Raw genomic sequence first — 24,433 nt, forward strand, 5'->3', positions numbered from 1 at the left:
CCCATGCAGACACGGGGAGAACGTGCAGACTCCACACAGCCAGTGACTCAAGCCAGGAATCGAACCTGCGACCCTGGAGCTGTGAAGCAACAGTGATAACCACTGTGCTACCGTGCTGCCCTTCTCAGCTCTTTGCTCTTGAAACCTTCAAACATGCCTTTATTAACTTCATACTTTCCTATTTTAAATGCACCCCTGATTGCCTCCAATACCTGATGTAAATTTTAAGTCACCCAAAACTATCACTGTCCTATCCTAATTCACACATAACCCATGCTGGTTGATTTGCACTGGCTCGGGAGAAAGTTAAGCAAACCTCAATTTTAAAGTTCTCCCTCTTGCCTTCTTAAACCCTCCATGACCTAGCCTCTCCCTTTCTTGGTAATCTCCTCCAGCCCTACAATGCTCAGAGATATCTCTGTTTCTCTAATTTTGATCTTGAACATCCTTGATTTTACCATGGTATCAGTATCTTCATCTGCCCAACCCCTTAGGTCTGGAAGCCCCTCCCTACACCTCTCCACATCACAATCTAATTTTCTTCTTTTAAGGAACTAAGTTTTTGATAATTTGCTCTAATATTTCCTTATGTGGCTCAGTGTCATATTTAGTTTTACAATGTCTCTGTAAAGCACCTTGGGATGTTGTATGATGTTATAAAAGGTGCTGTATAAAAACAGATCCTTGTAGGTATGGAATAGTCCATTTTATTTCGCAAATGTTGATGGGGAATTCTTTGCAGGCTGTGATTCAGAGTTAATTGGTCAAAGATTTTGCAGGTATTTCAATCAAATCTTTTAGTCAGGTTGCAGCCTTATAATACAATCCTAACCACCCGTTAAACAACCCCGCCAGATAAACCATAAGGAACAGTGTGTAGTGACTTAAAACAAACACGCTGCAATATCAGTTTCACCACTTTATTGGTATTTTACAAGAGTCGTACACTTGCTGATCGTGGTTTCACTAATCACACTGACACTATAGACAAGGGAAAAACAGCGTCACCACTTAAACAGGTGGACACTTCCCCTTTATAGTCTTACTGTTATGGACTTGCACTGGTGGTGACACGAACAATTTGTATTTTCAGCTCATTTGAATCATATATCTATTTATGTAACTATATGGGCAGATGGCAAGCAGAGGTAAGCAAAATTATTAGTTGCCATTTGAAAAATAAAGGGCATATAGTCAAATTGGCCTTCAATTTCCAAGTTTGGAACTTGACCGGAGATGAATGATGTGGATTGATAGCGAGCTGACAGCTGAGGGTTAGTTTGTACTTTGACAAAATGGCAGCCGATGTGATGAAGGACAAGCTCAATCTCATCACACCCAACATCTTATGATCAATTCATAACCAATTCATAATTAAGTTTATCTCAGCATGAAAGTACTGATTACAAGAAATGTCAAGAGATTACAGCACTGGGATTTTTTTTTTGGCAGATTTCCTGTCACAATCTAACAGCGCTCGACCTAGGAGGGCATGACAAGGGAAACCAAAGTGACTGGTCCTGGTGGCTGGCAACCTCAGGAATTAAGACATCACACTTCTCACAGGAAGATCAGCACGCCACAGCAGGGCTGACTTCAGCAAACAAAAGACCCTTGTGGTTTTAAATAGGGACATGCCATCGTTTTACATGTCCATATGGTGATTAATATTCTGCCTATTGTATACCTGCAAACAGTTTAATAATGGTAAAGTGTGACTTGCTGGCATTTTATTCCACAATTTTCCAAGGCACAGACTATAAAGAAAGAGGAAAATAACTAGCTATGTGAATGCAGCCACGTCTAAATGTTTGTACTTAGCAGCATCTTCAGTCCGCTACACTGAATTAGTCCTTCCAGTGCAGTAACAAAGAAGCAGCAGAAGTAGTACTGAAGGCACTTTTGGCCATTTTCAAATGAGTTTATCATAATTGTTCGCTATCTAATCAGAATTCAAATAATTCGACTTAAAGCTTACACACACACATACGAAGGAATAAGTAGAAAGTTGAACTCTGTACTCGTATGAATGTGTGGAAAGGGAGTCAACCAATTTCAGCCAACCCGAGTTCTTGGCTGCTTTGGTCAGATTTATCTATTTTTTTTGAAGTCAAGTGAGAAATGTAACTAAATTATAGCAAACCTAAAAAATGTGGCTTTATCAGAAGATTACAAAAAAGATACAGGTGAGAAACGTAATTCGCCTGTGCAGAAAAAAATCTAGAAAAGATCCCTGTGCTGCTGTCTTCCACGACTGGAAAGTCCATTCCACACTGATCCTGCTAAATGTCAAGCATGCATTTTGTTACTTATAAGGGGTGCAATCTCCCCCGTCTTAATATCATGTTTTGATATGAAGTAATATTCCAGATTTAGCTTTTACACATAGTTTGCCATATATCTCTCTCTCGGATTTCCTCTCCCCATTGCCTCCTTTCAAGACTGCACAGCTGAAGTTCCTTAAGCCTCATTTTCCATCGAAGATCTCTGATAATACCTCAGGAAAAGCCATGCTGACAAAGACAGAAACTGTGTGTCCTAGAAATTGAGGAAAATCAGATGTGGCGGTCGCAGACTGGGGATTTGGTGATTCAGAAAAAAATTAAATCCCATTACATTTTGGGAATAATGACTTTTGATGATCTTGAAGCCTAAACCTTGATTGTGAATAAGGCTTGGATTCTTTCAGGATCAGTGATACTTGTTTACAAATTCTACTAAAAAGTCCCATTTTACGTTTGGAATTTTAATTTGTGTGATTTTAAAAAGGAGTTTCCTCTCACAGAGGCTGGTTATTCTTCACATCAGCTGAGGGTGTGTGCACTTAATAGGGTTCCTTCAAAAACAACAAATAATAATAATAATCATTTATTGTCACAAGTTGGCTTCAATGAAGTTACTGTGAAAAGCCCCTAAAGCAGGGGTGGGCAAACTACGGCCCGCGGGCCGCATGCGGCCCGCCAAAGGTATTTCTGCGGCCCACCAAGTCATTAAAAAAAAATAAAAAAATTTTGGTTTAAAAAAAACATTTTTTTAAAAAAAAATTTTTTTTTTTTTTTTTAAGGTTAATGGGGGGGGGGGGGGGCTGTTGGTTACTTACTGGTATAGGGTGGATACGTTGACTTGAGTAGGGTGATCATTGGCACAACGTCGAGGGCCAAAGGGCCTGTTCTGTGCTGCACTGTTCTATGTTCTATATGAGGCGCCCAGAATCATAACCGGGTGAAGTAATTATTTTACTTAATATACTATGCGGCCCTTTGTGAATTGTGAATTTCTGAATGTGGCCCTTGCACGGAAAAGTTTGCCCACCCCTGCCCTAAAGTGTCTTTTGCTACATTGGCCTCAATATAGAAAGTCATGAAATGCTATTGATCATTTATTTTGTAGTTATGGATGGTGTATTCAAAATGAAGGTTTGGCACTTCTATTTTGAGCAGCGAACAGCACATTTCCCTGCCTCGAATATATTTTCAACCTCACTACAGTCTGCCCCAGAATCTCAGCCCTTCCTGTATTTTTCAGCCACCTCCACCATTTTCTGACATAACGCAGTAGAGATCAACTGGGGTCAAATTCAACATCTGCTAAAACAAGATCGCTACGGCAATAACCAACTGCACAGTACAAGTGGAGGTCATGTTTGGATTGCCGGCGAAGATAATGCAGATTTAAATACAACGGAAGTCAAATGCAAATTTGAATTTCACAATGAACAAAGTGGCAAAACTAAAACTTCCATTCAGAGCAGATAATTTCATGTAAAATGCTCACCCCACGCATAATACGGCCAAAACCGATGCAGTTGGAACTAGTCCCCAATATCTCTGCTACCCTTGCAAGCTCACTTTCAACCACTGTGGTAAATGTTCTCCATTACATTCCTCGCAAACCTGGAAAATCATCTACCCATTCAGGGATAGTGAACAGACCACTGGCTAACAGCAAACGGCAATGCCCACTGCCCAATTGTGGCTCGTTCCACTTTTATTTTGGTTGGCTGCGCTGCAGCTAAACTGGCAGTAGTGTGGCTTGCTGCTACCAACTGCAGAGTGGATGGATTCAAGAATTCAGCATGCTGCACAGGGAATGAGGAATGCAATGTGGCATTCTGAGAGAAGCAGGGGGCAGGCAGCAATTTCTTCAGGGCATGAGCCATATATTTTTTTAAAATTTAGAGTAGCCAATTATTTTTCTTTTTCCAATTAAGGGGCTGTTTAGCATGGCCAATCCACCTAACCAGCACATCTTTGGGTTGTGGGGGTGAAACCCACGCAGACATGGGGAGAATGTGCAAACTCAATGACCCAGGGCCAGGATTCAAACCCGGGCTCTTAGCGCCGCAGTTGCAGTGCTAACCACTGCGCCCCACACCACCCCATGAGCCATGGTTTAAGACTACGTGACCAACCTATGTCTTGTGGGAATAGCCAGCATGTTTGGGTGGTTAGTGGAATCAAGGGAGGCATGTCATAGGGAGAGGAATAGTAGACATGATCATATAGCGAGAAGCAAATAAAGTAGTCAGAAAAACATAGCTCTTCAATGTTATAGATATGAAAAGGAAAATTTCACCACTTCAGCATTGTAACCTCCAAGTGATTTAGACAATTCACCCTGCAAGACGTGATTCAAATAACACACTGTGCGGTTTTACGCTCCGAATCGATGCAATTCATGTTCAGATCCTAATGAGGTGGAACATTGGATGTAGAGTGACAAAACAGTGAAATGTTGAGATATCAACTTTTTTTCCCTTTGCACTGCTGCCTCAAGGCACTGATGACCCAAGTTCGATCTCGGCCCTGGGTTACTGTTCGTCTTGATTTTGCATATTCTCCCCGTGCCTGTGTTGGTCTCACCCCCACAAACCCAAAATGATGTGCAGGGTAGGTGAATTGGCCACCTAAATTGCCCCTTAGTTGGAACAAAAGTGAACAGGGTATTCGAAATTTATTTTTAAAAAATTTATAAATTTGTTTTTTTCATTAATTGGATTCTTTTTAGAGGTGGGAAGGGAAATTAAAGATGAAGTGAAATTTTCTGTGGAATAAATATTGAACAATATTTGAGGTCAGAACTGCTGTAGCAGCACGGTAGCACAAGTGGATAGCACTGTACCGTCACAGCGTCAGGGTCTCAGGTTCGATTCCCCGCTGGGTCACTGTCTGTGTGGAGTCTGCACGTTCTCTCAGTGTCTGCGTGGATTTCCTCTGGGTGCTCCGGTTTTCTCTCACAGTCCAGATATTCAGGTTAGGTGGATTGGCCATGATAAATTGCCCTGAGTGACCAAAAAGGTTAGGAGGGGTTATTGGGTTACGGGCATAGGGTGGAAGCGAGGGCTTAAGTGGGTCGGTGCAGACTCGATGGGCCAAATGGCCTCTTCTGCACTATGTTCTATCCCAGTCTGTTGTAAATATACAGCAAAACTCTCATTGGAGGAGGGGAGTGAAGAAGAATGTAAATGTGGTGAAATCACGCAAACCTAGCTTTCATTTTAAAGCAATTCCTTTGTTGTCTGGACTCCCTCAACAGAGGAGATCTCTTCTCCATGTCTACCCTATTAAATCCTTTAATCAACTCAGTCAAATGCCCACTTAATCATCTGTGTTGGATTCTCCCATCACATTCAATGGATGAGTGTTCAGCTGAAGAAAAAATGGTTTACACTCTAGTCTGATGTTGTCTCAGGTGTGGCGTTCAACCAGTCACTTTCAAACTCAGGGTCACAGCCCGTGAGTGAGTCGCAATGCGTGTCGGGAGCGTGGGGTGCCATCAGTGGCGGTGTTCCAATCGCAGGAAAAGTGCCCAATGGTCACGACCAACTTTTAGAAATGTTGGCCGCAAACGGCTTTCAGTCGTCCCAAATACATGTGCCCCCTCAGCAGTGTGCAGGCCTGGGAGACCAGAAATGTAGACCGGCTCCTCCTGACATCAGCGACCTGACCCAGGAGCAGACTATTTTTGAAAATCGATGGAGTCTTCTCTCCAGAAGTGTTGGCAGGAAGAAGGTCTCTGGGAGCAAGAGAGATTCCTCCATTTTGTAGAAGCAAGTGAGATTGTGAGGACCAAGCAGGCTCAGGTGCCACATTAAAGATAAGTGAAAATGGAAGTTCGGGAGGTGTGGACCGTGATGGTCGGCCAGCGTGAGTCGCGAAGGATGGCCGGTGAGTAAAAATGGGTCCCGGGGAAAAAGGTTTGAAAAACACTGCATTAGACCAAGTTTGATTTGCACAACCGATTCAGATGTCCAAGACATAACCATTTTTGAGTATGTCCTATTCCACCAGCGGGATAAACCCAGCAGAGGTGGTTGCACCATGGTATACTGTAGGGAGGGAGTTGCCCTGGGAACCCTCAACTTTGACTCTGGACCCCATAAAGTCTCCTGGCATCACCTCTTGCTGATTACTAGGCACTGAGCCCCCTTGGCTTATGAATCAGTACTTTTCCACATTGACCACCACTTGGAGGAAGCATTAAGGGTGGAAAGGGCACGTAATGTCCTCTGAATGGAGGGCTTTAACATTCATCACCTCAAGTGGCTCAATAGCACTACTGCTGACCAAGCTAGTTGAGCTGCTTGTCTGGGTCTGCAGTAGGTAGTGAAGGAACGACTAAGAGAGAAAAATATACTTTACCTCATCTTCACCACCCTACATGCTGCAGAATCATCAGCCCATGACAGTATCAGGTGGAGCGACCAACACACAGTCCTTGCTGAGATACCTCATTGTTGGGTGGTGGCACTAGATTTTGAACAGATATAGCAACTCAAGATTGGACATCCATGAGGCGCTGTGGGCCATCAGCAGCAACAGAATTGTACCCAACCATAAACTGTAACTTCGTGGCACAGCATAATCCCCACTTTACCATTACCACCAAGCAAGGGGATCAACATTTGTTAAATGTAGCATGTAGGAGGGAATGCCAGGAGCAACACCAGGCATATGCAAAAATGAGTCAATCTGGTGAAGTTACAACACAGGACAACTTGTGTGTCAAACAGCATAAGAAGCGAGCGATAGAGCTGAGCGATTCCACAGCCAATGGATCAGATATAAACTCTGCAGCCCTGCCACATCCAGCCTGAGTGATGGTGGACAATTAAACAATTCACTGGGGGAGACTTCACAAATCTTCAACAATGGGGGAGCCCAGCACATCAGTGCAAAAGATGAGACTGAAATACTTGCTACAATCTTCATCCAGAAGTGCCAACTGTATGATCCATCTCTGCCTTCTCTGGAAATTCCCATCATAGATGCCCGTCTTCAGCCAATTTGATTCACTCCACTTGATTTCAAGAAACGGCTGAAGGCTCAAGATACCTTGAATGCTATGGGCCTTGACAATATTCCAACAATAGTACTGAGGACATGTGTTCCAGGAATGTGGAAAATTGTACACGTCATGTCCTGTACACAAAAAGCAGGACAAATCCAACCCAGTTAATTACTGCCCCATCAATCTACTCTGAATCATTAGCAAATTGATGGAAGGGGTTATCAACAGTGAAATCAAGCAGCACTTGCTTAGCAATAATGCATCATTGGCACCTCACCCATAAACATTCACTCCCTCCATCACCAACACACAGTGGTAACAGGGTGTACCATCTACAAGACACACTGCAGGAACTCAGCAAGGCTTCTTAAACAGCACCTGCCAAACACACGACCACTACTATCTAGACAGACAAGAGCAGCAGATACATGGGATCCCCAATACCTGGATATTTACCTCAAAGTCACTCATCATGCTGACTTGGAACTGTGTTGCCATTTCTTTATTGTAGTTGGGTCAAAATCCTGGACCTCCCTTCCTAACAAGCACTGTTCAAGAGGCAACGCACCACTATATTTTCAAGGGCAATTGGGGATGGGCAATAAATGCTGGGAGCCAGAAAAGCCCACATCCTTGAATTAATATATATTTTTTAAATACTGCATATGAATCCAGTGTTGGATGGATGGATGGAGACATTTGCCTTGCGTCTTGCTTGCTTGCCCTGATGGCATTTGACTCCGTTTGCCTCCAATGTCAAAACTGCTTAATGACTGAGACTTCTTCATTAGGGTCTGTCCAAGGTTGTTTTATTCCCATGTATTGGGATCCAGCCTGCAAATTCTGTGGTTGGCTTTGATGGTCTTTATTTCTGTTTGGAACATCCTGTGGTGTGGATTCCTGTGCTCAGCTGGCTGTAGACTACAACCTTTGGTATGCAGGGGTCCTCCATGCAAACCACATGATCGATCCAGTGAAGTAGAGCACAGATGAGCATGTTCTCAATACCAGATATGGAGCACTTTGAAAAAGCCTTGATGTTGGGGATTTTCTCTTGCCACCTGAAGTTGCAAATAAACCGCAGGAACTGAAGATTGACAGTATCAAATTAAGAAGAGTCTCAAATGGTTAGGAAATTCACCAGTCCCTTCTGTCTAATTTGGAACCAGGACACTGTGCCCGAAGACCACAAGGCTGCCTCCATAACTCATCTCTACAAACAGGAAGGGAACCAGTCCAGTTATGACAATCATCATGGAATATCACATCTTTCAATGGCAGGAAATCTCCTGTACTGACAGGGATAAAAGCCATGTAAATGCAACTGGATCTGGAACTCTGCCTTATTGTCGCCCTTCAGACTGGATGCAAGTACAGGTAACATTGCTGAGAGATTAATGCATAGACTGTCCTGTAAGTCATTATGCTAGCAACAAATGCCAAGATTGATTTACATATTTCCTTTTCATTCTCAAAAAATCCTAAAGGTTTTCACACGTAGTGAACAACCACAGCAGCAATTTTGGGGACAGCAGAATCCCATAAAACAGCAATGAGATCAAAAATCTATGAAGCTGCTTCTGAAGTGACTAATGGAGAAACGCAAACTATAATACTTGCTCTTCTTCTGAAAACATCGTAGAATATTTGATGTTCATCGAATTACCAGGCAGACTGGAGATCTTGGTGGACCATTCTGTTTGAAGGACAGTAACTCAGACGATATAAAGGAGAGTGTTAAATAGCAGCTCAATTTCTGTACTCCAGAACAGGAATGAAACTCTAACACAGTACAAGGTTTGATTAGATCATCAAACTTTTAAGAGAACAAACTATAATTCCTCATCTGCCTAAACTGTAATGAGGTCATGAAAGTAACTGTTCAACATGATGTGGGTTCTTTACTTCTTCCTGCATCACTGAACAAAATGCTATTATGTTCCAGATGTTAGGAATTTAAAATTGCAAGCATATATTTTTATATGTAAAATTTAAATCTGCTTTTCACTGAAGAAATAGATTTTGGGTTTCATTGGGAAACCCACATTTAATATCTCAATTTGTGCCTGTAAATTAGAACTCCATTTGATCATTAGATAGTTTAAGTATATTGTACATAAACCTTCGAGCACTATTCCTTCCCTCCTGTTTCTCATTGACAAATATCTTCTACAATGACATAGATCCCTAGCCAGCCTATCAGCTGCTATTAGGTTACATTAAGCCATCACTATTAATAGATGATGGCTTAAAGTTCCCCACTCATGATTTGAAAGGAATTTCCTACTAACTGCAAAGAAGCCATCTCCCTCATTAGCTTATTCAACACACCACCTTAAATATTCTAGTTGTGTGAAATAAGATTGTTGGTAATCAGCTTGCAAAATCATTAACATATTCAGTTTTTGAATATACGGTCCTCGTGAAATGGTTTTTTTCAATTCTCAATATTTTTCATCATGCTGATAAACAGGTTTCTCTGTATTCCCCCTTTTGAAATGAAAATTTAGAAAACTAGCAAACACCAAACGTGTGGTAATGTTAATTCTTTCAAAGTAGTCTCAATTTCTTGGCTTGATGATTATAATCAATATTTGGTTTATTTTAATTTAACCTATCAGTTACTGGCAATTAACCAAACACATTGGGCCCAGCTCTCTCAGCTCCTCTCTTTCATTAATCCCTGGAGGTATGTTACCACCTGCTAGAAACAAGGAGGTTTGAACCAAAAACAGCCCATAGCCTGGCTATTAAAAACCCCAAACTTGTTTTCCATCAATGCCTGTTATACAAATTCCTTTCCCCTGAATATAAAATGGAAGTAGTTTGCCATGGATTAGAAATTTAGTTTTACACGCTTTACCTTTATACATGAACACCAAAATGCGCTTTTAATTCAGGTGCGATGCTATATTGTAAACAAGATTTTGTAACTGCTTCAAGAGGCGATTTTAATTTTTGTTAACATTATCATTGGCAGTAAATGTGATCCGTAGTCACTGGTGGTTAACTCGGGCAGACAACCGGAGGGCACAAGTGGGCTGAGCATCCAAAGCCTCTGGCGACAGCCCCCCCCCCCCCCCCCCCCCCCCCCGGTCCCTGGAGAAATGCCTGTGGCCTTCTGTAGACCCTTATGCCTCCCTTGCTCTGGTGCACTGGAAATGGCGAGTGTTCCAGGGCTCTCAGGGTCGCAGTATAAATACAAGCAGCTCTGCAATTTAACATGGAAGTTCCTGTGGAATCAAGTTCTGAATATTTATTGATTGAGTTTGAAACTTTCTAGATTTTGTTTGAAAAATGTCGCTGTTGCTGCAATATCAAGGGAGGAGTGGAGAAGCAGAAGAATCACAGATTCACTGGACTCTTAACCAAAGATCAATCTTCCTATAGTTTAATACACTCTGATAACACCAGCAGTTGATACTGAATTTAAATGGATACATAAATACAAGGACAAAACCAATTTTGATGCCACATTAAGTCCAGGAAACAAAGGCATAGAAAATGCTTACATTCTGAGGGCTAAGGGGTTAAAAGGCATGCACCAAGAGTTAATACAGTTAATATTATTCTAATTATAATTTTGTTACTTGTACTCCAGAAATTAACAAGATTTTTGCCCTAAAATAAAAATAATGCAATGGGCTCCTGCAATAGAAAAAGCACTCCATGATTCACAGACAGATATCTTACCCTTAGTACAGCATTAATGCAGTGACAACTGCTATTAAGCAGGGCTAGGTGTATAAATATTCTTGTAACACTCCAAAGGTTAGAGATGAAACACTAATCATCAAATCAACAGCTGTTTGCTCCCAGCCTCAACATCAATCGTCAGCTGCTGTCGACTTAACTCCCAGGCACTGCAGACAAATGGGAGCGCCCCTGCCTAGAAACAGCACCTCTGCAATCCGCTGCAATTCAAACAATCACCTAATGGTGCTTTTAAGTTGCCTAAAACCAGTTCATAGTGTTTTGACCCGGATTCCACCTCTTAAGCCCCTTCCCATTGTGCATCCAGACAATATACATAAATTGAAACATATCATCCCTTGCATACTGTCATTTCAAATGGCACTCTGGCCCAGACATGAGCTTTCAACACTTTCTAGAACGGAATATCAATTACAAGGGAAAAATAAATCACATTTTAGCATTTGATCAGCCTGAATGTACTTTTCAATCCTACAGTAAAACTATATTTATAATCCAATGGGCTGTTGAATTATTTGGACTAGGTCCACCACTGCATGCCTGAAGACAAGTCTTCTTTGCTAACAGTCTAATATGCTGTCTTCTGGACCAAGGACAGGGCATGGCCAAATGTGGGATGACTTCTTAAAGGGGCAGTGTTCTCTTGAAGTAATCAGAAAACTTATTTTAAAGGGTGTTCGCTACACACTGCAAAGTAAAGAAACAATACAATTTGTGTCAAGAGTCCTCAAGCCATCCTGATTATAAGCAAGCACATGATCATTCTCAACCAACTCCGTGATCAGGAAGGCGAGGTCAACCATAATATTTTCAAATGCAACCTCTACTCACTGCAAAATGAAGAAAACCAAAAGAATCTCAAGCCTTTAAAAGCCTGCTGAAAAGACTTGTCTTTTCTGGGATGTTGCAAAGAAGAAAAAGATTCACATTTAGGCTCTTCAAGAGTTAACAGATTTCAATCTCGCAGAACAATAGCTTGTACTATCAGCATGCCAGACAAAAGATTTGTTGGCAGCACAAATGCAAAATCAGCAAAGTTTCACAGATCAAGCCAATAGGTAACTGCTTCTATGTTCCATGAAATTCTGATATCTGCAAAGAAGATGTACCCAAATTTGTATTAGGAGCCTATTTTCTGCAAAGCCAGGTTTAATATTTTATGAGGGAGCTCTGCAGGGCATCAAGCTCGTTGCTGAGTGGTTGAACTGCTGAACGGATTCTGAATGCTGAATGCTAGCTGCAATTTTGAAAAACCCTATACAACAGCATTAAGTCAAATCTTCCTCTCAATCCCTTTATCGACTATGAATATTGGCAGCACTATCCCCCCAAAAAACAATGTGTGCTGCTCTCTCCTTACAGAATGGTTTAGAGATAATATAAGCATAAACATAAAAGAAAATAATTCACACCCATAAATTCATTTTCATTCTATTTCAAGCTGACTAGTTTGCTCATGAATGGCATACATGTCAAGCCATACTTGCTGAAAGGTTAAACACCTAATGACATTACTGCTTCTACAATTCATCCTCACGTTACATACATAAATATATACTTGCTTCCTTTTGGACCATACCTTATTCTGGGTCCCCAGTCTACGGAGCTAACTCGATAGTACCCTACGTACTCCAGTTCCGAAACATTATCCTGTCTGAAAATCATCAATTCAGTTTAATGGGTGTGCTAGCAATGTCAGCAATCGCTGCCTGTGAACCTGATTTCTAAGGTGCAGTGTACTAACGGCTGCCGGCGCTTTCGACCAGGGCTCCAACACAATAGAGCTGAAACACAAAAGGACATCCATTCACACTCTCTCATTCTCCATATTTCCAGCTGAGCCCTGGCTTTATTGAAATGCTGCTTTTAAAAAAACAACCCAGAGACTGAAATCTGAAGCCAAATTAATTGTAAAAACATCTACTCCAAAGGGGAATTTAAGATTGAAATCAAATTCTGCAACTGGACGAAACATAATCTCCCCCCTTTTTTTAATTTAAAGGCACTCTCTGCCTGTTGAGGCCCAGCAGCAAAGAGGGACAACATACATCCTACCCTTCTCAGCAGGAATCATCAGTCCTGGGATAATCATCTGGAAAATGCAGCTGGTCTGCAGACAGATGTCAAACAGCAGCAAGACCAGGATCAAGCTTTAATTAATTCACTAATAGAGCCAGATTCACAATAAAGGCTGCCACTATTTAAAAAAAAACAGTTTAACCACAATACAACACACATTAATCCTTTTCTTTCCCAAGCTTTATGCCAGTAGGAGGACTTTACACAGTAGCAGCCATTGATCCTCATAAACTGTATTCCACACATGAACCACAGCAACAGACATTTGTCACCAAAGAAGAATCATTTCAATAAACAACATCCTCATTAAAATCTGTAGTTTGTTCCGCCAAGACAAAGGGCTAGCACATACTGTAATTCCTGGTCGGGCTTTTCAGCAGCTCATTTCGAGCTGATCTACATGCATCTAAACAAGTACTTACCAACAGCTGCTCCTTTATAATGCCCACAGGCACAGCAAACGATTTCTTCCACCCAGACCCAACTCAATGAATGCTATTCACACTCATTTACTCCTCTGAATCGACTGCACCCTCCTCTCTCTCTCTCGCTCGCTCCCCTGTTGTCTACCCGCCCATCTCCACATGGTCTTTAGACAAACAAGGCACTTGCATCACCCAGAATAGGGCCATGTGACCCTGACAATCAACAATGAAGAGCAAATGATGAGACACTCAGGATTAGCTCAAAATCAGATTGGAAAAAACTGGACAGCACAGAGAACTGACTGTAGCATTACCATTGCTGAATTCAGCTTTGCTGAGTGGAATCTTCCCTTTTAGTGGCTCCTCCTACTTGACAAGTGCACTCACTGTGGTGATGTATAAAAGTAACAAATCCAGCATTCTCAAACTGATTCTCCACTGAACCCGAAACTTCACTGTATTTCAGTTGCTCCGTTGTACGTAGGCAAGATTAAACCAATGAACGAAGTGACCTGGTAATGTTGCTCTTCAGCATCTCTTTTTTAATATTCTGCAGAGTAATCTTGGCAACTAACAGCGATGTACAACACTATAAACTTTTATGTTTAATCTGATTTAACAAGCTGCACAACTGAGGATTCTGTTTGCAACATACTGCAGATAAAGCGGACAGTTGTCAATCAAAGGTTATAAAATGATGAAATGAATTCCACTGGTTGCACAAAACACATTGGATAGATCATAGGCTATTTGCCCGACAGTGAAAATAGCTCACTCACATCTGGCACCTTTTCTGCCAACTTCCTCTCCCGCCTGACCTGACCTGCCAAGGTGAAGTTCCTCAACACATCTTTAAGTACCTCACCAGAGTAACCATTTTTCAGTTGGAGGCCAGAGCAGACAGTGAATGTGAGTCAGTCATTTAGTCATGGGATAATACCATACCTGTGCCTGGTTCTGTCCTCCTTATCCCCAACTGTACTAACAGCAATGATTGGTGGATAGTAATCATGAGGCCCTAATTTTCTTTTTCCCTCATCAGAGACGGATACGGTCAATTGTAGTATCCCAATATGCGTCTGGCGGAGAGTAGCTAACTCAACCCAAACTGAGGATTCAGGGGTTTGCTTGATCAGTTATGGACACCAAGTTGGTCATGGACATCAGTGATAATTTGATTGGCAGTCAGCATTCAGTTGAAAAGTTAAAATCAGGGAGGAACACACATGTAGTTTAAGAGTTTAACTGGACCAGTGACAATAATAAAGAAGCTGGACTTCTGCCCATTAATGATGAGTATTCCCAACTCCAGTTCCCCAGCTTCCATGCAGATGTGATATTAGTTGCACTCCTTCAGCACTACTTGCCAAAGAACAAACCATTCTAATCAAATGCAGCCGGATCCAAGAATCTCGTGAAGGGGGGGGGGGGGGGGGGGGGGTGTTCAGGTATCTACAAGTGAGGAACATTGTTCAGAAGTAAATCTTTATGTTTCCTCAGTTGCTGGCCCCCTCTCTGATGGATAAGATACTGTCTTTGGATGAGATAGGAGAAGATCTGATATTTATGGTCAGTTGATGGAGAGGGAGAGGGCTTCGCCAGAGGAGATAAAGGAGATAAATTGGATGAAGAGTTGGGTTGTGCTTTTTTGCATGAGTGAGTTATTTCCGATGGTGGAGGATCGATGTGAGCATTGTTCAAGGGGGCTGGTGAACCACTTGCACAGGTTTAGATCCTGCCCGATATTTGGGAAGTTCTGGGAGTCTTTTTTCGAGACTATCTCAGAGAGTTTGGGGGTAAAGATGGCACCCAGGGTGGCGATTTTGGGGGTTTCGGATGGACCCAAGTTGCAGGAGGGGAAAAGGGCTGATGTATTGGCTTTTGCCTCCCTGATAGCGCAGAGATGGAGGACATCGGAGTCGCCCCGGACGACGATTTGGGTGGGGGAATCTATCGGAGTTTTTTCATCTGGAGAAAATTAAGTACGCATTTAGGGGGTTGGAGGAGAGATTTTGTTCTAAGTGGAGGCTGTTCATCTCCTTATTTAAGAATTGGTAGTCGTCAGCAAATGGGGAGGGGGGGGGAGGGGAGTTGCACATAAAGGGGGGCATATGGGAGGATTGGTGGGTGGTTTGTTTATTCTAAAAATTGTATAAAGTTGAGTGATTGTTGTGTATATTGTAAAATGGAACATGTCTTGAATAAAAATATATTTTTTAAAAGCTTGATGCTACACTATTTTAACATGATGTAGTGTTTACCTTACCCCATTCAAGCACACCCCATTGCAATCCTATTTCTCATATCATCTTTCAGAATGACTTTTCTTTTGAATTCTTCTGACTTATTACTTTTCTCAAAGGTGATTTTTTTTAAAAAATTCTTATCCCGACACTTGTTCTTTTGCTATTCTTGTTGAATACCCCTTTAACTTTAAAAAAATTATTTGGCACCTTCAGTAGCCAAGAGAATAAATACAATCAATGCAATACTGGGCTATTAAAATATGGAATTTTCCAGATTCAATCTTCATCGGCACAAAGTGAAATGATTTTCGCTAAGGCTGTGACAGTAGTGGTAAAACTGAGGTCAAAGGCATTGGCTAGAGATGGAAAATATGCAGACAGCTGAAGATTTAGTTAGTCACTATTGCCTTTAAGATGCAAGTGTACGTGCCTGGACAGTGGATGAAGACAGCATTAGGCTCAGCTGAGATTAGGCTTTCCAACTCTGATTGGAATTATTCTGGATGGGCGTTCATGTGACATTTAATCACGTGGCATTTAATCACAATTAAGAATGGCCACTTGGAGGCAGCTGGCATCACATCTCAGAAAGTCAATGCCAGACAAAATGCACCCCAGTGTGAGCTCCTGCCAGGCAATTTGACTACATCCCAGGAACAAGACAGAAGATTTGTGCTCCAGAACTAGCTGTGCCCCTAACCAAGATGTTCCTGCACAGCTACAACACTGGCATCTACTCAACAATGTGCAAATTTACCCAGGTATTTCCTGTCTACAAAAGGCAGGACAAATCCAATCAGGCCAATTATCACCGCATCAGTCTACTCTCGATCCTCAGCAAAGTGATGGAAGGTATCGTTCACAGTATTATCAAGCGGCACTCACTCAAAAATAAACTGCTCAATGATGTTCAGTTTGGGTTCCACCAGGACCACTCAGCTCCTGGCCTTTTTATAGCCATGGTCCAAACATGGACAAAGAGCTGAACTCAAGAGGAGAGGTGTGAATCTCATGACCAAGTAGCATTTGGTTGAGTGTGGCCTTGGCAAAATTGGAATCAATGGGAATTGATGGGGAATCAATGGGGAAAATTCCCACTGGTTGGAGTTTTACCTAGCACAAAGGAAGATGGTTGTGGTTACTGAATGCCAATCATCTCAGCCCGAAGAATATCACTGCAGGCATTCTTCAGGGTAGATTCATGGGTCAACCATCTTCAGCTGCTTCAACTACCTTCCCTGCACCATTCGTCAGAAGTGGGGATGTTGGCCGATGATTGTACAATGTTCAGTAGCATTTGAAACTCCTCAGATATTGAACCTGTCCGTATGCAGCAAGGTCAGGAGATTTGGGCTGCTAAGTGGAAAGTAATATTTGTGCCACAAAACTGCCACACAATGACCATCTCCAACAAGAGAAAAACTAACCATATCTCCTTGACATTCAATGGCATTACCATCGCGGAATCCCACACTATTAACATCCTGGGCGTTACATTGACCAGAAACTGAATTGGACCAGCTATAGATCCAGCTGAAGGCAGCACCTTCCAAACCTACAACCACTACCATCTAAAAGGACAAGGGCAGCAGATACATGGGAACATCACCAACTGGAAGTTCCCCCTCCAAAACAGTCACCATCCTGACTTTGAAATATATCGCCAATGCTTGACTGTTGCTGGGTCAAAATCCTGGAATTCTCTCCCTAACAGCACAGTGGGTCTACCTACACCACATGGACTTCAGCAATTCAAGGCGGCAGCTCACCACCAACCCAAGGGCATTTATGGATGGACAACAAATGCTGGCCTCGCCAGCGAAGCCCACATCCCATAAAAAATAATTAAAAAAATATATAAATGCTATGGCGACAAGGGCAGATCAAAGATTGGGAACTCTGAGGTGACAAACTCCGTTCCTGACTCTCAAAGCATGCCCACCATGTATGAGGCACAAATCAGAAGTGCAATGGAAAACTTTCTACTTTCCTTGATAAGTGCAACTCCAACAAGAAACTCAATCAATTGGTGGGGACCAGGAATGTTCCAGGCTAGCTTGCAGTACCCTGTCACCTGCCTGCCCAATGAAAACTGACTGGAATGAGGCCTGGCCTGCAGGTGGGAGACCCACACACTTTGAGGGCAAATGCAATCGGCTTACTTTTTGTTCCCCTGACACCACTGCCTTCTCTGCTCCCCACCCCAGCTAGCATTTCAACTTTAGTGGACCTCTGCGTTAGGTAGTGTTATTTGCCTAATTTACCCCAAGCTTAATTTCATTGGTACCAGAGGGTTTGCCAGAAAGATGCATCAAGTGGAAAAATAACTAGGTCAGGATGCAAGACAGGGTACTCCATGCCCCTCCTGCCCACAATATAACAACTACAGAGAGAAGACGTAAACCACACAGTGCTTTGAGTGGTGTCACAGACTTATGATGACACCATATTGAGATGTAAAGGCCTGCCTGACCTTTGTATTCACAGGCTCTACAGATCCAGCCCTGTAAGAATAGTAAAGGAACAGTAATGGCCAACTGTGGCCTAACCTGCATCTCATTGCAGGCATGATGTAGTATTGACATATGGAATGATGCAGCACAGACGAAAATCTTCCCCTCAAACATCACATGCAGCACAATCTTAACTTCAGTCAAGTGTTGGGCTGTGCTGTCAGTCACTTGCTTATAGACTGGTGCCCACTCCTATGAATCCCCATTTCATCATTCTGACCTATAACCTCTTAATTACTTGCCTCTTTAGCTTTGGCAAAAGTTGCAAATGTGTTGAGATGCCTTTTAATAATCTAAAGCAGTCATTTTCAAACTCTGGGCCCCCAACGGCCATGACCTGCTTTTAAAAATGCCGGCTGCAGCCGGCTTTCACAATGCTGGCTGTCTGGCGCATGCGTGCCCCCTCAACAGCGCGCAGGCCGGAGCCCAGTGAGGCAGACCACCTCCTCCTAATGTCAGCCACTTAACCCAGGTGCAGATTCTTTTTTAAAATCCGGAAGTTGCAGCAGAGAGCAGGTCACGTGCCCCACACACTTGACGTTACATGCTCTGGGCACGAATGAGATTCCTCCATTTTGTGACTACCAGCAGTGCTGGTGTGAGCTTCACGGCCTCTGGTGAACAACCCATTAAAAAGCTGAAATCAGGACTTCCGGTGGTGGCTGTGGTGGTGTAGGTCACACATTTGATAGCTCCCGCCTGTAATGGACTATTGGACCTTTTTCCCCCGTTTTTTTCAGATTTTATAGGATAAAGCAGTGAAGAGTGAGACAGTGAGGAGAAATCCCCCTCCAGTGTATGGAGAATTGGACCAGAAGTGGCCGTGTGAGACGACAAAGTCCCATAAGGGAGACACAAGCAGAGCTGGTAACGCGGGACAGCATGGCGGAGCAGCAGGGCCACGGGGAGATGGCACAGTGGTCGACGGAGCAGCTGGTGAAGTTTTGCGAGGATTGCTTCGCCAAGCTGAAGAAGAACACACTGGACCCAATTAAGGCTTCGATTGATCAAGTGGTTCAGAATCAGGAAACCCACGGGAGAGCGATCCAGGAGGTCGAACAAAAGTTGTCCAAGCACGAGGAGTATATAACCGTGCTGGAAAGCAAGGTGGCGATGTTGAACAACCGCCAGAAAAGAATGCCGGAGAACCTGGAGAATAGGTCCAGGAGGCAGAATCTCAGAATTGTTGGCCTCCCTGAAGGCAGTGAGGGATTGGATCCGAGGGCCTATGTGACGGACATGTTGGAGAACTTGATGGGGGCTGGGGCGTTCCCTCGGCCCCTGGAATTGGACGGAGCGCACAGAGCCCTCGCGAGGAAGCCCGTAGCGAACGAGCCGCCGAGGGCCATGATGGTACATTTTCACCATTTCATGGACAAGGAACACGTGTTGAGGGGGGCCAAGAAAGAATGGAGCAGCAAGTGGGAGAACTATGAGTTGCGCATCTATCAGGACCTGGAAGCGGATTTGGCCAAGAGGCGAGCTGTGTTCAATCAGGCAAAAACAACCCTCTTTAAGAAGGGGTGAAGTTTGGGATGCTGTACCCAGCCTGCCTGTGGGTCACACATGAGGAATGGGACTTCTACTTTGAAAAGCCAGACGAAGTATGGATCTTTATTAAAGAAATGAAGCTAGAGGTGAATTAAATGACACTTAAGCCTTGGAGAAGTACTGTGGCAGCAATTTGTGGTGCTGGATTGTAAAAATTTAAGTAGTTCTAGGTGAAATAATGGGCTGTGTGGCTGGTTAAAGGTTGATCTATCTTGCAGGGACCTTGTTAGAAGGGGGAATGGGCTTTGAATTTAGTTCTGCTTTTTGGGTGACTATTTTTCTAAAGTGATTGTTTCTTCACTGATTTTTTCTGTTGTTTGTTTACTGGGGAATGTGATGCTTTTAAAATGTTTATTCATGTGGGGGTGAGAGAGGGGAGTACAATAGGGAGACAGACTGCTTGGTGCCAGGGGCGGGAGCTATCGAGCCAGCATGGGCCAGCTGACTCTCGGAAGCGCAGTGCAGGGTGGACAGGTGTTAAGCTGGAGCTTGACTTGGGGGATTGGGTTTTTAGTGTTGCTGCTGGGGGGTGGAACTGTTACCAGGGGACAAATGGGAGGTTGGGAACGGCGACAGCCCGACTGGGGACTCGAGGAAGCGGAGGGCGTGAGCTCGTGGCTGGCATAAGAAATGTGATGGCTAGTGGGGGGGGGGGGGGGGGGGGGGGGGGTTGGAAGCCCCCAATCCAGGCTGATCACATGGAAAGTGAGAGGACTGAATGGGCCGGTCAAGAGGGCTCACGTGTTTGCGCGATTGAGGGAACTGAAGGCGGACATGGCAATGCTACAAGAGACACAGCTAAAGGTTACAGATCAGACGCGATTGAGGAAGGGGTGGGTTAGCCAAGTGTTCCACTCAGGACTGGACTCAAAGACCAGTGGGTAGCGATCTTGATCAGCAAACGAGTGGTATTCGAGGCAGGGAAAATCGTGTCAGACAAGGGGGCTAGATACGGGAGTTCAGGAGCAGCAGACGGCTTTTAATAATGCCGGCTGCAGGCGGCCTTCAAAATGGCCATGAACATACAATAAAAATGCGGCCACACTGTGCATGCATGCCCGCTCATCGGTGCGCATGTTTAGAGTTTTGCGCATTCGCACCGATGAGTGGGCACGCATGCGTAGTGCGGCCACATTTTTAAAAATCTGGTCGCAGCCTTTTTGAAGGCCGTTTGCAGCTGGCATTGTTAAAAGCCGGCTGCACAAAGTTCGGGGAGAATGATGTGATTGGTTGCTCTCTGAACTTTGATGCTGATGAAGTGGAAGTCCCTTACTCCAAGACTGGTGAGTGATCCAATGATGGTTTCACCGCAGCTGTAACTTCAACCAAGAGATGTCAACTTTTAAAATCTTGAATTTTAAACATTCCAAAACAAAGTGCCTGCAGGTCGTATTTGGAAGTTTTATCAATTAATTGATTTTTAAGTGTCTTTTACTTTTTTACATTTTTAATTGTTGTGTTTAGGTGAAATGTGGTGAACCTCCAATTTCTAGAGGATGAAAACATTTTCAGTTTCTGCATTTTTTTCCGTTAAAACTTTATCAAATAACCCCCCACCCCACCTTGCAAAAAAAAAAAGCCGGCTGCTGCGGTTGTTGCCCACGAATTATGGCAATTGGAGATGCAGAAGATTTTTTTTTAAATTCCATGTAATCTTCCTGCCTAAAGGGAAGCAGAGAGCAGGTCACGCCGGCCCGAACATTGACATCACATGCTTTGTGCGCGATTGCGATTCCTCCATTTTGTCAGCAGCAAACAAGGTTAGAGGAAATGGTGGGTCGCGAAGGTCGGCCAGCGTGGGTCGCGAAGGTCGGCCAGCGTGGGCCGCGAAGGTCGGCCAGCGTGGGTCACGAAGGTCGGCCAGCGTGGGTCGAAAAGGTCGGCCGGCGTGGGTCGAAAAGGTTGGCTGGGTTGAGTCACAAAGGTTGGCTGGTTGGTAAAAATGGGTCCCCGGAAAAAAAAATTGAAAAACACTGTTTCAAACCATTGCCAATTGACAACACCTATACGAACTGACTTTAGAGTTTACTTAAGAAATTAGGAGTTCTTAAAGAAAGTGATGAAGTAAAGCAATTTATAGCATGTCTCAGGAACTCTCATTCTGCAATGCTTTCAAGGCACAAATGAGATAATATAACTTGTGCTCAATAATGACAGAACTTCCCATTTTCTGAATAATCTCAATGAGAACTACATAGCTTCAGCCAAAAATTATCTATGATGGCACTAAACAAAGTGTTTCAAACTCAGTGATTACTGTAGATTAATAAAGCACATTATATTATTGAACTGCCTATTTATAATTGGGTTATATGTGAAGCTTAAACACTTCATGTTGGCAATTATTTCTTTATTTTCTCCATCTTCTCACAGGAATGATGTAATGTTTGGAGCATTTGACTCAAAGGCTGTTGAGAGATAATTTAGTAATTCAGAATGGTCTGCATGGACAACCATATGCCAATTTTATTATTTATTCTTTATCTTAGCTCTCTCTCTCGCTATATATATATATTTTGCGGGGGAATACACATTTTTGTATCTACAGGTCCACTGATATATTATTAATTGTACTGGTGTAACAGCTTAAATATTCTTAATTGTACTGGTGTAACAGCTTAAATATTTATTTATAACAAGTATTACATTAAACCAATAGTTGAAGCAATATAGCTTTGGTAAGCATTTCATACTGGCTCATAGCAGGCACTTCAAAAATGAAGCCTCCAAATTAAATTAATTATGTTCCTACTTTCCAGTTGCAGTGAAGGACCACAAAAGAGAAATTGATTCACAAAATGGAATACACTGTGACTTTTTTCCTGGAGTCTAAATCATTGATGGTCATCAATGATATCCTTTGCTTTCTGTCCATCCAAAACCTTTCTGTTATATTCCACATTTCTGAACATTCCACTGTCTCGTATCTGGCCCGTTTTCTCTGTGTTATGCTCCCTAGGATCTATTCACTTTAGTGGATTTTCCAGTGATTGCATTGCTGTGTTATTGTAGACCTACTCGTGACACTAATAAAGATTATTATGAATTTTATCTGCTCACATTATTTTCTTTTTCTGTCCAGACACCCATGGTGTGCCTTATGATTTTGTCTTCTATACTTTATCACCGACATACTACACCTTTAAGAAATCATCTGACAACAAGAAGCCAACTTTCACCTGTAGGTTGAGGATATTGAAGGAAATCACTAGCACCACCACTGTTTCAAAGACTGCTGCAATATTCTCTGACTGTTTGAGGGACAGTAACCAGCAATGAGTCTAAAATTCCTTCAGCTCAATGTTGCCAAAACAAAACTAACCTTTTTGGTTTTCAACAGTCCCAACTACATCTCTGGCGCCATTCACCTTGCTGGCTTCTACTGAATAGTGTGGGACCTGACTGCTCTGAGCTTTGTGATAACCTACCTATTCCATCAGTCACCAAGATCATGTTTTTCCACCTTTAAAATATTTCCTGTTTTTTCCCCAACATCATTCCTTCTTCTGCTAAACCACTAATTCCCTTTTCTTATTCTCTCTACAATCTCCCAATCAGAATTCTCACTATTCCAACTTAGATACGTATTACCAGTCACTCCTTCATAGTCTCCAAATCAAAGTCCTGGAACTCCCGATCAACCAACCCAATCCGGTTGTACCTTCACCACATGGTCTTTTTTGTTGTTTCATGGGACCATTGGCAAGATCAGCATTTATTGCCCTTCTCTAATTACCCTCGAGAAGTTGGTGGTAATCTATCTTATTGAACCGCTGCAGTCCATGTTGTGTAGGTACACTCACAGTGCTGTTAGGAGGGAAGTTCCAGGATTTTGACCCAGCAACCTTGAAGGAAAGGCGATATAGTTCCAGGTCAAGACAGAGATGCAGCAGCTCAAGAAGAAGGGTCACTACCACCTTCACAATGGTAATTCGAGATTGGCAATACATGGCGACCTTATCACTAATACATATCAATCACTCCCATCTTTGCTACGCTCCCTTTTCCAACAGCATGGACTTTAACATCTTTAACATTTACCTCCACTTATTCACCTATAGTTTACTTAGGGGCTGGTTTAGCTCACTGGGCTAAATTGCTGGCTTTTAAAGCAGATCAAGCAGGCCAGCAGCACGGTGCGATTCCCGTACCAGCCTCCCCGGACAGGCGCCGGAATGTGGCGACTAGGGGCTTTTCACAGTAACTTCATTGAAGCCTACTCGTGACAATAAGCGATTTTCATTTCAACACTAGATGCAGCTCACTCCCCTCTGGCTCTCTTTGTGCAGATCATTCCCAAATTCAGTTGGTCTTCTTGATACCTTATTGCTTTGGTGATTCTTTCACTCTTACGACCACATTAACCCCCCTCAGAATCCTCCTTTTCCCATTGTAAGGCACTGAATGAAGCTCCTCTATGAAAAGGCGCACTGAAAATAATAATCGCTTATTGTCACAAGTAGGCTTCAATGAAGTTACTGTGAAAAGCCTCTAGTCACCACATTCCGGCGCCTATTTGGGAGGCTGGTACGGGAATTGAACCCGCGCTGCTGGTCTTGTTCTACGTTACAAGCCAGCTGTTTAGCCCACTGTGCTAAACCAGCCCCTAAAATTC

At 43.0% G+C, this 24,433-nt stretch overlaps 1 protein-coding gene across 16 annotated transcripts in view; it reads right to left on the bottom strand.

Annotated features, from left to right (window-relative positions):
- magi1b (membrane associated guanylate kinase, WW and PDZ domain containing 1b) overlaps positions 1 to 24,433 on the bottom strand; it is a 535,264-nt gene that overhangs the window by 177,895 nt on the left and 332,936 nt on the right. Inside the window, exon 1 of one of the 16 annotated variants that reach the window (XM_038810587.1) lies at positions 13,823 to 13,926. The exons of 12 other annotated variants lie outside the window; for them this stretch is intronic. The gene's annotated coding sequence lies outside the window, so the exon portion shown is untranslated. 3 more of the 16 variants (XM_038810584.1, XM_038810586.1, XM_038810588.1) reach the window with 3 other exon arrangements.

The sequence above is a fragment of the Scyliorhinus canicula genome, chromosome 11 (assembly GCF_902713615.1).
Source record: "Scyliorhinus canicula chromosome 11, sScyCan1.1, whole genome shotgun sequence".
In the NCBI taxonomy this organism is placed as follows: Eukaryota; Metazoa; Chordata; class Chondrichthyes; order Carcharhiniformes; family Scyliorhinidae; genus Scyliorhinus; species Scyliorhinus canicula.